Below are 12,136 nucleotides of genomic sequence, written 5' to 3' on the forward strand. Positions count from 1 at the left end.
TTGAACCTGAGTGAAAGAACCAAGTGTTAACCACTGAACCACCAGGGAATTCTCATGAAAGACTGGTTTGCCAAAAACTAGAAGACATTGATGAAAGAAACTGAAGAAGATACAAATAAATGAAAAGGTATTCCATATTCATGGACTGGAAGAATTAACATTGTTACAATGTCCAAACTACCCAAAGTAATCTACAGATTGAACATAATCTGTACCAAAATTCCAAAGACATTTTTCACAGAAACAGTAAATAAAATTTGTGTGGAAACACTAATAGCCAAAGCAAAAACCAAAGCAAAGACCACCTATATGATATATTCCTAAAATATATAGGAATTCATACAACTCAAGAGGAATAAAAAATAGCCAAAGCAATCTTGAGACAGAAGATCAAAGCTGGAGGTATCACACGTCTTAATTTCAAACTCTATTACAACGCTATAGTAATCAAAACAGTACAGTACTGGCATAAAAACAAACATATAGACCAATGGAACAGAACAGAGAGTCCACATATATGGTCAACTAATCTTTGACAACAGCACCAAGAACACAAAATGGGAAAAAACAGTCTCCTCAATAAATGGTTTTGGGAAAACTGGATAGCCACATACAGAAGAATACAATTAGGTCCCTATTTTACACCACTCACAAAAATTAACTTGAAATGGATTAAAGACTTAAATGTAATGTATGACCTGAAATGGTAAAACTCCTAGAAGAAAATATACGTGAAAAACTCCTTGACGTTGGTCTTGGCAATGATTTTTTTTGGATATGACATCAAAGCTCAGGCAAAAAAAGCAAAAAGAAACAAGTGGAACTACATCAAACTAAAACGCTTCTGCACAGCAAAAGAAACAATCAACAAAATGAAAAGGCAATCTACAGAATGGGAGAAAATCTTCGAAAACCACCCATATGATATACTCCTAAAATATATAAGGAATTCATACAACTCAAGAGGAATAAAAAAAAAATCTGGTAAAAGAAGAATACTCCCTAACACCATACACAAAAACTCAAAATGGATTAAAGACCTAAATGTAAGGTCAGACACTATAAAACTCTTAGAGGAAAACATAGGAAGAACACTCTTTGATATAAATCACAGCAAGATCCTTTTTGACCCACCTCCTAGAGAAAGGGAAATAAAAACAAAAATAAACCAATGGGACCTAATGAAACTTCAAAGCTTTTGTACAGCAAAGGAAACCATAAACAAGACAAAAAGACAACCCTCAGAATGGGAGAAAATATTTGCAAATGAAGCAACTGACAAAGGATTAATCTCCAAAATACACAAGCAGCTCATGCAGCTCAATATCAAAAAAACAAACAACCCAATCCAAAAATGGGCAGAAGACCTAAATAGACATTTCTCCAAAGAAGATATATAGATTGTCAACAAACGCATGAAAGGATGCTCAACATCACTAATCATTAGAGAAATGCAAATCAAAACTACCATGAGGTATCACCTCACACCTGTCAGAATGGCCATCATCAAAAAATCTACAAACAATAAATGCTGGAAAGGGTGTGGAGAAAAGGGAACCCTCTTGCACTATTGGTGGGAATGTAAATTGATACAGCCACTATGGAGAACAGTATGGAGGTTCCTTAAAAAACTAAAAATAGAACTACCATACGACCCAGCAATCCCACTACTGGGCATATACCCTGAGAAAACCATAATTCAAAAAGAGTCATGTACCACAATGTTCATTGCAGCACTATTTACAACAGCCAGGACATGGAAGCAACCTAAGTGTCCATCGACAGATGAATGGATAAAGATGTGGCACATATATACAACGGAATATTACTCAGCCATAAAAAGAAACAAAATTGAGTTATTTGTAGTGAGGTGAATGGACCTAGAGTCTGTCATACAGAGTGAAGTAAGTCAGAAAGAGAAAAACAAATACCGTATGCTAACACATATATATGGAATCTAAAAAAAAAAAAATGGTTCTGAAGAACCTAGGGGCAGGACAGGAATAAAGACACAGCTGTAGAGAATGGACTTGAGGACACGGGGAGGGGGAAGGGTAAGCTGGGAAGAAGTGAGAGAATGGCATGGACATATATACACTACCAAATGTAAAACAGATAGCTAGTGGGAAGCAGCTACATAGCACAGGGAGATCAGCTCAGTGCTCTGTGACCACCTAGAGGAGTGGGATAGGGAGGATGGGAGGGAGATGCAAGAGGGAGGGGATATGGGGATATATGTATGTGTATAGCTGATTCACTTTGTTACACAGCAGAAACTAACACACCATTGTAAAGCAATTATACTCCAATAAAGATGTTTAAAAAAAAATCTGATTAAAAAGTGGGCAAAGGGGGCTTCCCTGGTGGCGCAGTGGTTGAGAGTCTGCCTGCCGATGCAGGGGACACGGGTTCGTGCCCCGGTCCGGGAGGATCCCACATGCCACGGAGCGGCTGGGCCCGTGAGCCATGGCCGCTGAGCCTGCACGTCCGGAGCCTGTGCTCCGCAACGGGAGAGGCCACAGCAGTGAGAGGCCCACGTATAGCAAAAAAAAAAAAAAAAAAAAAAAAAAAGGGCAAAGCATCTAAACAGACATTTTTCCAAAGATATACAAATGGCCAACCGGTACATGAAAAAGTGCTCAACATTACCAGTCATCAGGGAATTGAAATACATATATAAATACACACATATATAGTGGAATAGGACTCATCCATTTAGAAAAATTAAATAATGCCATTTGCAGCAATATGGACGGACCTAGAGATTATCATACTAAGTGAAGTCAGAAAGAGAAAGACAAATATCATATGATATCACTTATACATGGAATCTAAAATACAACACAGATGAACTTATCTACGAAACAAAAACAGACTCACACATATAGAGAACAGACTGGTGGCTGCCAAGGGGAAGGGGGTTGGGGGAGGGATGGATTGGGAGTTTGGGACTAGCAGATGCAAACTAGTATACATAGGATGGATAAACAACAAGGTCCCTACCGCCCAGGGAACTGTATTCAATATCCTGTGATAAACCATAATGGAAAAGAATGTGAAAAAGAATATATATAACTGAGTCACTTTGCTGTACAGCAGAAATTAAACACAACATTTTAAATCAACTATACTTCAACAAATTTTTTTTTAAAAATCATTGTGCTGTACACATGATGGCACAGGAGGAGAAAGGAAGGGAAAGAGGAATCGTGGCTGAGTTGCCCTCAAGAAGCCTACAGTCTGATGGGACAAATGGGACCAACTGGAAAGACACTTAATTGAAACTAATCTGTGGGCTTCCCAGACATGGCCCAGCTACAAGCCTGGTTTAAGCTCCACCTCAAGGGCATCAGAGTTTTTTGGGTTTTTTCCCAGATCAGCCGAGGGCAGAGCACACTGGACCCTACACACTATTCTGTTCCCTTCATATTTTGTCTCCAATGACCCCAGGCCCAAGGGATGTGGCCTGTGTGAGCATGTCCGAAGCTGATGGATTGAAGAACAAAGAGGAGACACAAACTCTTACCCCACAACTGGTGCATATTAAGAATTCACTCCCAGCTTCCAAGGTCAAAGTCTCCCAAACTGCCTCTTAGAAGCTCCTAATCCATGAATGAGGTAGTTTAACTTCTTGCACAGACGAGGACAGTGGAAATGGAGGACATGAGAGGGATCAACTACTCAGACACCCTCCACCAAGGAATATCCCACTTGTAAAAATAAGAGGATTCTTTGGCTGTGAAACTTGCTTAATAATTGAATAGGAAACTTATTTTGATTCCCCAGAAAAAAGTCAGACATTAAGTAATGCAAATTCCCATTCAGCCAGGAGCCAAATAAGCAGAAAATATGAATCACTAGATTCTTCCCCATACACCAGATCCACATTCTATTTCACGGGAAAGAAACAAAGAAAATCAAATTCTCTGACATCTGGATTTTGCTCTATCAAACAGACCACCAGAATGGACTGGGGATGGGGCTGCCCACATTTTCTCAGGGCCTACACTGGGGCCCCTCAGAATCACCCAGAGGACCAGCCACATCCTGTGTGTTCTCCTGTGAACCTCTCAGATCCTTTGAGGTCTAACAGGAGAGACTGGCTCATGACCAGGAAGTTAGACAAATGCGAGGTCAGTGCCTGGTAGGGAAGACACACAGGGGCTGAGGGACAGACGGTGCGGTCAGCTCACCCAGCCGAGTGGGCCCAAGCTGGGGTAAAACCAGGGAAGGCTTGAGCAAATTTTACCTTCCAGGCAGCACAAAGGTGCTTGTAATTTGTTCTAAGTAAAGATCCACCAGTTTAATAGGTAGTTGCAAAACGATGTTCCCCACTCCCCTTTTAAACGTGGCTGTTTACACACATAAGCACATCTGACATGAGAGAGTTGGAGAAAGCCCCCACTTGTATGTTTGGATTCTGATACTGATGACAACAGCTGTTACGATTTTCTGAACACTTATCCTGTGCCAGGCACCAGACTAAGCTCTTAATGTGTTCACCCATTTAATCCTCATGATAAGCCCATGAAAGCCAGGGCAGTGCTTAAGACAGAGGCCAGATCTGAATCTGCTTTCTCCAAATACTAGCTGTACGACCAAGTGACCTAACTTCCCTACACCTCAGCTTCCTCATCTGTAAAATGCACCACCTTGTAATATTAATATGAAAACTAAATGAGTTCTTATATGAAGTGTCTGGAACACAGAATGCACAGTCCAAGTATGGCCGTCATCATTATCATCATCATCATCATCTGTTTTCACAAATGAGACTGAAGCTCAAAGGTAAGAAGGCTGAGCTATATCCCCACAGTCCATTCTACTGTCAAGTTCATTGTCAAGGCCCCGCCCTCCCCTACATTCCCATTCACACAGCATCTGGGTTACACTCTACAAAGCCCCTGTCCTTTGGACGCCTCGGGAAGCAGGAACTTTACATCTTCTCTCTGGTTTGGGAGCAATCACACAGCTGGTGTGGACCGCCTCTCCCTGGGCACCTACGCACCCACCCATACCACCATCTCTTTGGCTGGAACCACGTGCTCCTGGGAGCTCTCCCTCTTTCTCCCTTGGCACACTGTGTACTTTTCTAAGAGGATACAGACACGCAACCCCATCCAAACAGCAAGAGAACACATCACGCAGTGGTTCCTCAGTGTCACCACACATGTATACATTCATTCTAAACACATCTCGTCCTCACAGCCCCAAAACAGGGCTTTATTTTTAGTGAGGAAATACGGCTGCCTCATGGACAGTTTCTATTAATTAATTTTGTCCTGTGAATGGCCATAATTTCTTGTTATTTGCATGGCTTGTGATTTTTGGTTGTTGAATACTGGATATTTTGAATATGTGGCAACTCTGGAAGTCAGATTTTCCTTCCTCTTCCTATTATAGGTTGCTGTTGTTTGCTTATTTAGTGAGTTTTGTATTTTTGTAAGGTCTGTAGTCTTTGCCACTGAATTCTGTGTTCCTTTAGCTTATCGGACAACTGCTCTTTTGGCAGAGTTACCTTAAATGTCTGGAGCCAACAAAAGAAATAAAGAAGAATTCTTTTAGAGGAAAGAAAAAATACCCTCTTAGTCTTTGCCAACTGGATCTGTGTCAGGGCACGCCTTGAACACTTAGCAGAGGCTACTTGCAACTCTGCCTTAGCTTCACTTCCTGCTTGCACAGAGCCTGAAGGCCAGCAAGAGATGAAAGCCCAGAGCCTTCTCAGGCCTTCTCTGACTGTGTCTCACTCTTAGCCTGCACATGGCTTTCTCGAGTCCCAGGCACACATGGAAGCTTTGAAAAGCCCTATTCCCACATATGTCTCTTTCTCAGGCTTCTTGATCTATTACCTGTCCCAAGTATTGCTGCAGGGTGCTGAGGCCAGTACCTGTCTGTGCCTTTAAATGCTTTTAGCAAAAGCCACCTGTCACCCCAGCCCCAGGAATGCCCTGAGTGTGGAAACAGGAAGCCTTTCCACCTGTCCTGAGGGAGCCACCAGGCAGGCTGACCTCACCACCACAGTTGTTCAAGAACAGTTTCCCTTCTGGCACTCGCAACCAGCACGAGAAGTCTGGGTCACATCCTCACGGCTATGGAGTGTGGGGGATGGTGGGGGGGCAATCTGAAATGCCACTGCACCCTCTCACCATAAAGAAGCAGTTTCTCTCTTCACCAGGTTTTCCCTTTGCTGTTGTTAGTTTTTGACTAGATTTCAGAGTTCTTCAAAAGCTGACTCTGACAGTCTTCACCAGCTCATTAGTTGTTTTGGGGAAAGAATGGAGCCCTGGACTTCCCTATTCCACCGATTTTGGTTGCCCAGCACCTTTTGAGCACTCTTTCTACGTTTGGGGAAATTCCTATATTGTGAGTCTAAATATCCCCAAGATGGAGGCTCAGGACTTGTTTTCCCTGTCTCCCTTGCAGCCAGTAGTGCACTTACATCCTAGCAAGATTGGCCCTGTATCTCAGAAATACATAAAAACATAAATGTATTAAGGAACACAGGGTGCTTTTGTCATTCAGGATCACATGCTTAGCACTGGCTCAGCATGAACTGTAATCCTAAACATCCCATTTCATAACACCATTTAGGCCCCCAAGAATGTTCTCCTCACCTCTTACCCTAAAATCTCTAAACAAAGGGCAACTGTATCTAAATATCAGAAAGGTTTGTGGGGAGTGGCCTCTGCCAGTGTTGCAGACAGGCACCATGTCAGAGTATGCGAAGAACTTTAGCATGGAAAATACTTAAGTGAAAGGACAAATTAACTTCTTAATAACTTCTCCTTCTCAAGCAGCACGTGTGCAATAGATTCTAGCATAACAAGCATCACTTGCCAGCAGTGCTGAGCGTCCATTTTTCTGTTTCTCTTCATGTTCCTGCTTGTCCTTTCCAAGGAACATTTTGCAATTTAAGTAGTTAATATCACTCTCTAATTTGTGTATGTGAGATACAGAATTTCTATTTGGATAGAAATTTCCATTCTTCTATCCAAAGACAGAAATATAAAGTAATACCAATTCTTTATATTAGCAACTAGATTGACACTGAATAGTACAACTGCAAAAAGTCATGTAAGAGAAATATTACATAATAAAACTATTAATAAAATTGTTTTCAAAATATTAAAATTTTCTAGCTTTAAACAACTTTGATTTAAAACTTTGATATTCAATACTTATATAATCTGTATTTTGCCCTGTAATTTTAATACCTTTGAATACTTAAAAAGCAACTTCACTGAGGCTTTTGAGCTTTAAAATTTTTATATTAACTTTCATTTATATCTTCTATGAAAACATATTCAAATTTTTATATTTTGAAACTAATTACACTTTTTTTGTCTTTTGGATCACTACTGCCTGTAGAACATAAACTATGCAAAAACCTTTATTATAACAACATATTTAGTGATTTTATGAAAAATGAAGGCAAGAGAAATAAATTTTATGGACTATATAATAGTTTATAAATTATGAATGTCTTTCTCATTCAAATATTGCTGTCCCATCAACTTGCTCAGAATATATGCAATAATTCAGTTTAGACATTCTGCCAACTTCATCATATAAAACCAAATTTGTTTGGGGTTTCATTGTTGTTATGAAGCTGTCAAGATAGGAGATGAGAACAAACATATTTTACTAAACATCTTGTTAGCTTGATTTATTACTTTTGTTTTTGCTTTTGTTTTTTTGCGGTAGGCAGGCCTCTCACTGTTGTGGCCACTCCCGTTGCGGAGCACAGGCTCCAGACGCACAGGCTCAGCGGCCAGGCTCACGGGCCTAGCTGCTCCGCGGCATGTGGGATCTTCCCGGACCGGGGCACGAACCTGTGTCCCCTGCATCGGCAGGCGGACTCTCAACCACCGCGCCACCAGGGAAGCCCTTGATTTATTACTTTTAAATACACAGACATATGACACCCAGGCCTCTTTTTGAACTCTTGCCCTGGCACAGTCTGCTTGCAGTGGAGTGTGAAGCTTTGATCCAATAGAACGGTGTTTCTCAACCTGGGGTGATTTTTGGTTGTCTCAACTGGCATGTAATGTGGGGAGGCCAACAATGCTGCTAACATCGTATAATGTACAGGACAGACACACACACACACACACACACACACACAGAATTATCCTGCCCAAAATGTCAATTGTGCCAAGGTTGAGAAACCATGCATCAAAGGCTAACATGAAGTCAGTGTAGAACTGATAGTAGTAAGGGTGATAGAAACCTCAAGCTTCCAGAAACAGCAGGGGCAAAGAACTCAGGAGCTGAGTTTTTGAACAGAATGGGCCAAAGGTGTAACGGAGATACCAGCCCTGGAGGAAAGCCTCTGGCCCTTCCAGAGACTGAGTTACCTTATATCCTGTAATAAATTAAACTAGCTAGAGTGGTTTCTGTTTTTTGCAACGAAAAATGATGACTAATAAAGCAGGTAGTACTGTATACCAGAAACTAACACAACCTTGTAAATCAACTATACTTCAATATTTTCAAAAAGCAGGTAGGACTAATATCCCAGCCCCCATTTGACAGATGACAAGATTGATCCCCAAGAAGCTCCAGAGCAGATTGGTGAAAGAGCTGCAAGTAGGCCTGTGTTAGTTTGCAAGTAACTAGAATTTAGTTCAAATCAGTAAATTTAATTTTAGCTTCATTAATTTATTTTAAATACACTAAATTTAAATTTAGTTCAAACTAGTACTTTTGAAAAAAAATAGTGGAGAATGTTATTCCTTGCTCACAGAATATGAACATGGGAAGGGTAGGGTGCAGCTGCATCTCAGGAACCACTGGAAGCCGAACACCGTAAGGACCTGATGCATCTGTCTGCTCAGGGACATTCCTCTGTTGCTCCAAGCATCTTCTTCCACGAGGCCGAAATCATGATAATCAGCAGCACTCAAGGTTTTTATCTTATCATTTCCACCATTTTAAAGACACAAACCTCACGTCTTCCAGGTTCAAAAACCCTCATGTATCCTCTACCTGGTTTGAGGCAGGTGCCCCACCTAAGGACGGACTGTCTGTGTCAGAGGGCTGCGGGTTGGGGGTACGTAAGAGCCACGTGTACGCATGGAGGGGGTTGCGGTGGGTAACAGAAAAAGCCACGTTGAGAACAGAGGGTCCTACAGTCTCCTGACATCCACTCAAAGAATGATAAACCCTATTATTCTATAGCCCACCCATTTCCTTTTTGTAACTTAATAAGCCCTTACTAAATTTCAGAGATTGCTCTAAGCACTTGTAGCAGGAGGCTAGTAACAAAGCAGAATCATCAACGGGTGATTTCTTGCTCTTCCTACTCTGTCATTGCTGAATAGCTGGATCTCTGCACTGTCATCCACACTCCCAGGCCTGGGCTAATGCAGCCCAGTGCCCATCACCATGGCAGAAAGAAACAGGGTGCATGGGAGTTCTCCCACCAGCCACTAGATGCTCCAGCCTGGAACACACATCACTTCTGCTCACAGCTCATTCATTGACCAGAATTCATCACATGGAAAGTACATGTGCCTGTCAGGTGGAGAACCTGAATATTTTGCCAACAGCTCTAATTACCATTCCAGCACTTTACAAGCATTATATTTAATCTTAATGACCACCACAGAGAGTAGTACCATTATCCCTACATTAAAGATGAAGAAACTGATGCACATAAAGGAAAGGCAACTGGCCCAAGATCACACAGCATGTGATCCATTCTATTAACCATATCTTTCTTTACTGCCTCCCTTATTTTCTGTGTGGTCTGCAGCACTTTCATTGCCCATTAGATTACTTAAAACATAAAACTGGGAACCTGGGTGCCAGGACAGTGACCTTGAACTGAATCCTGCCCATATCCCACCCTACTCCCATGCTTCCCTGAGACTGATTCTTGGGACCATGGAATTCTGTGGACTCAACACTATAACACAGGCACTGGATGGGATTACACTTTTAAAAACACTCTCCCATGGCCCAGAGGGTCAGTGATGACTTTTTTAAACATGCTGACATCTTTGATAGGCTAGATGCTGGGGACAGAGATAACAGGGTTCCTGCTGTGGAACATGGACTAGATGTTGGCACACCCTGGGTACCCCAAGTGCCTGGATATAGTAAACATATAATAAATTTAGTTACACACTGAAGATAAAGAGAATGTATGCCAGAACATAAGGGCCAGAAAACTTAGACTGGTAAAGCATTTAAATCCTGACTTTGCCACTCCCTAGCATCTTCAATAAATGGTGTCAAAGCTCTGTGCTTCATTTTTTTCACCTGAAAAACTGGAGCCAGCAATAGTAGCCATCATGCAGAATTAAGATGAAATGAGATGATACATGTAAAGCTCTTATTCCATGCCTGGCATATAGCAGTAAACATTTAACAAACACTAAAAACTACTATTAGCCTTATTAAGGCATTTATATCTTTAGGAGAGAAAAGATAGAGTATAACAACACATGTTCCTTTTGGAGGAAGATTTACGATGGAAGTGACATTTAAGCTGGATCTTGGGAACACCTCTGGGGAAGAGGAGAAGGCATTCCAGGTAGGGTGAGCCATAAGCAAGGGCTCAGAGGTGGGGCACATATGTGGGGGTGATTTAGAGTTTAGGATTAGATTATCTCTATATTAAAGATGAAACAACTGGTATGGTCAGCTGTTTTGGGAAACAGTGAATTCGACTGGAAAGCCAAGTAAGAATCAGACTTCGGGTCTCCCGGAGCTTGCTTTCTTTGGGGTCAGTAGTGGAAAGCGAACTTCCTAGCCTAACTTCCTAGCCTGGGGAGAAGGGAAAAGTAATCTCAGATGCTGACCTGACCAAGGAAGGCTGTAATAACTCTGGCTTTCCCAGAGAACTGAGTACTCAGAATTCTATCTACCCAAGTCACCCAGAGGCAAGGCAAAACAGGTTCTAAATGAGGACACGGCATGCACTGGCGCGGACACAGACGTGCTGCTAAAACATGGAGGATGTTCTTGGCAGCGGTTTTGACTTCCAGGGTCTGGGTACGTGCTGCGGCCCCCTTTAACACTGACTCAAAGTGCATCTGGTGGGCTGTCCCACTCCGAACCCCAGATCTCTGCCGGCTGGCAACAGTAGCACGTTAGGAGGAAAAGCTGAGTTCACACCACAGCAAAGTACAACTCTGAGCCAAGTCATTATGCCAGCAGGAACCTAAACTATCTCCAGAGCCTCAAACCCAGGCGGCTAGACCCAGCCAACCAGCCCCCGGTCATGTTACAACTCTTACTGGGTCTCAGAAACAAGGACTAAGGCCACCTGCTTCCTCACTCATGTGCTGTTAAATTCATCAACAGGTCACCCAATTTTCCTTATCCAGATTTTTCCCAGCCTTGTTCATTTTAAAGGACACAGGATCCCTACTAATGGCAAATAGGGCCATTTTCTTGTCCTCACTTTAGCATTGGAAGTCAATGCCCAGTATGATATTCAGTCAACGTGTACTTACTGAGTCTTCCCCTATGTGCCATGTATCAGGCTAGAGACCAGACAACAGTAAACAAAACATGGCCTCCATCCACCTAGAGCTTACAAATTTGGCATTAAGAGAACCAATCAACCATTAGCTCTTTGGTCTTCTAGACTCACTTCACTTCAGTGTCTGACAAATACAGCTGTAAAATGACTGTCAAGTGCTATTTTATATAACCTCATCTTTCCCTCAACTGAGGTAGATTTTTTTCCATTATCCCCAATATACAGATGAGGGAATCAAAGTTATTACGTGGAAAAGCAGACCTCAATCCTGGTGTACTGAGCCCCCAAACCCATGTTACTTACTCATGGCCTTCCAAACATCAGAGGCCCCAAACCCAGACATGCCTCTCAACTTTTCTTCTCACATTTTGGCAAGTGAGGCCTACCACATGTGGTTACCAGCCACATCTCTAGGGTGTCTAGGTACTCCTGTTTCCCATATCTTACAGTAGGCCCTCCTTCCAGGAAGTTACTAAGTTACTGAATACAAGCCATGCACCAGTCCATGTTAGCAACCCCATGAGGTTAAGTTGTCCCTGTTCACCCAACAGGAAGAACAAAGAAGTCGTCACTTGCCAGAATTCACCTTACGCCAGGTCAGCAAGGGTTTTTACCAAGAACTGTCTGACCCAGAAGAAAGTC

The sequence above is a fragment of the Aethalodelphis obliquidens genome, unplaced genomic scaffold (assembly GCF_003676395.1).
Source record: "Aethalodelphis obliquidens isolate GAN/ISIS:26980383/991018 unplaced genomic scaffold, ASM367639v1 scaffold120, whole genome shotgun sequence".
Taxonomy (NCBI): Eukaryota; Metazoa; Chordata; class Mammalia; order Artiodactyla; family Delphinidae; genus Aethalodelphis; species Aethalodelphis obliquidens.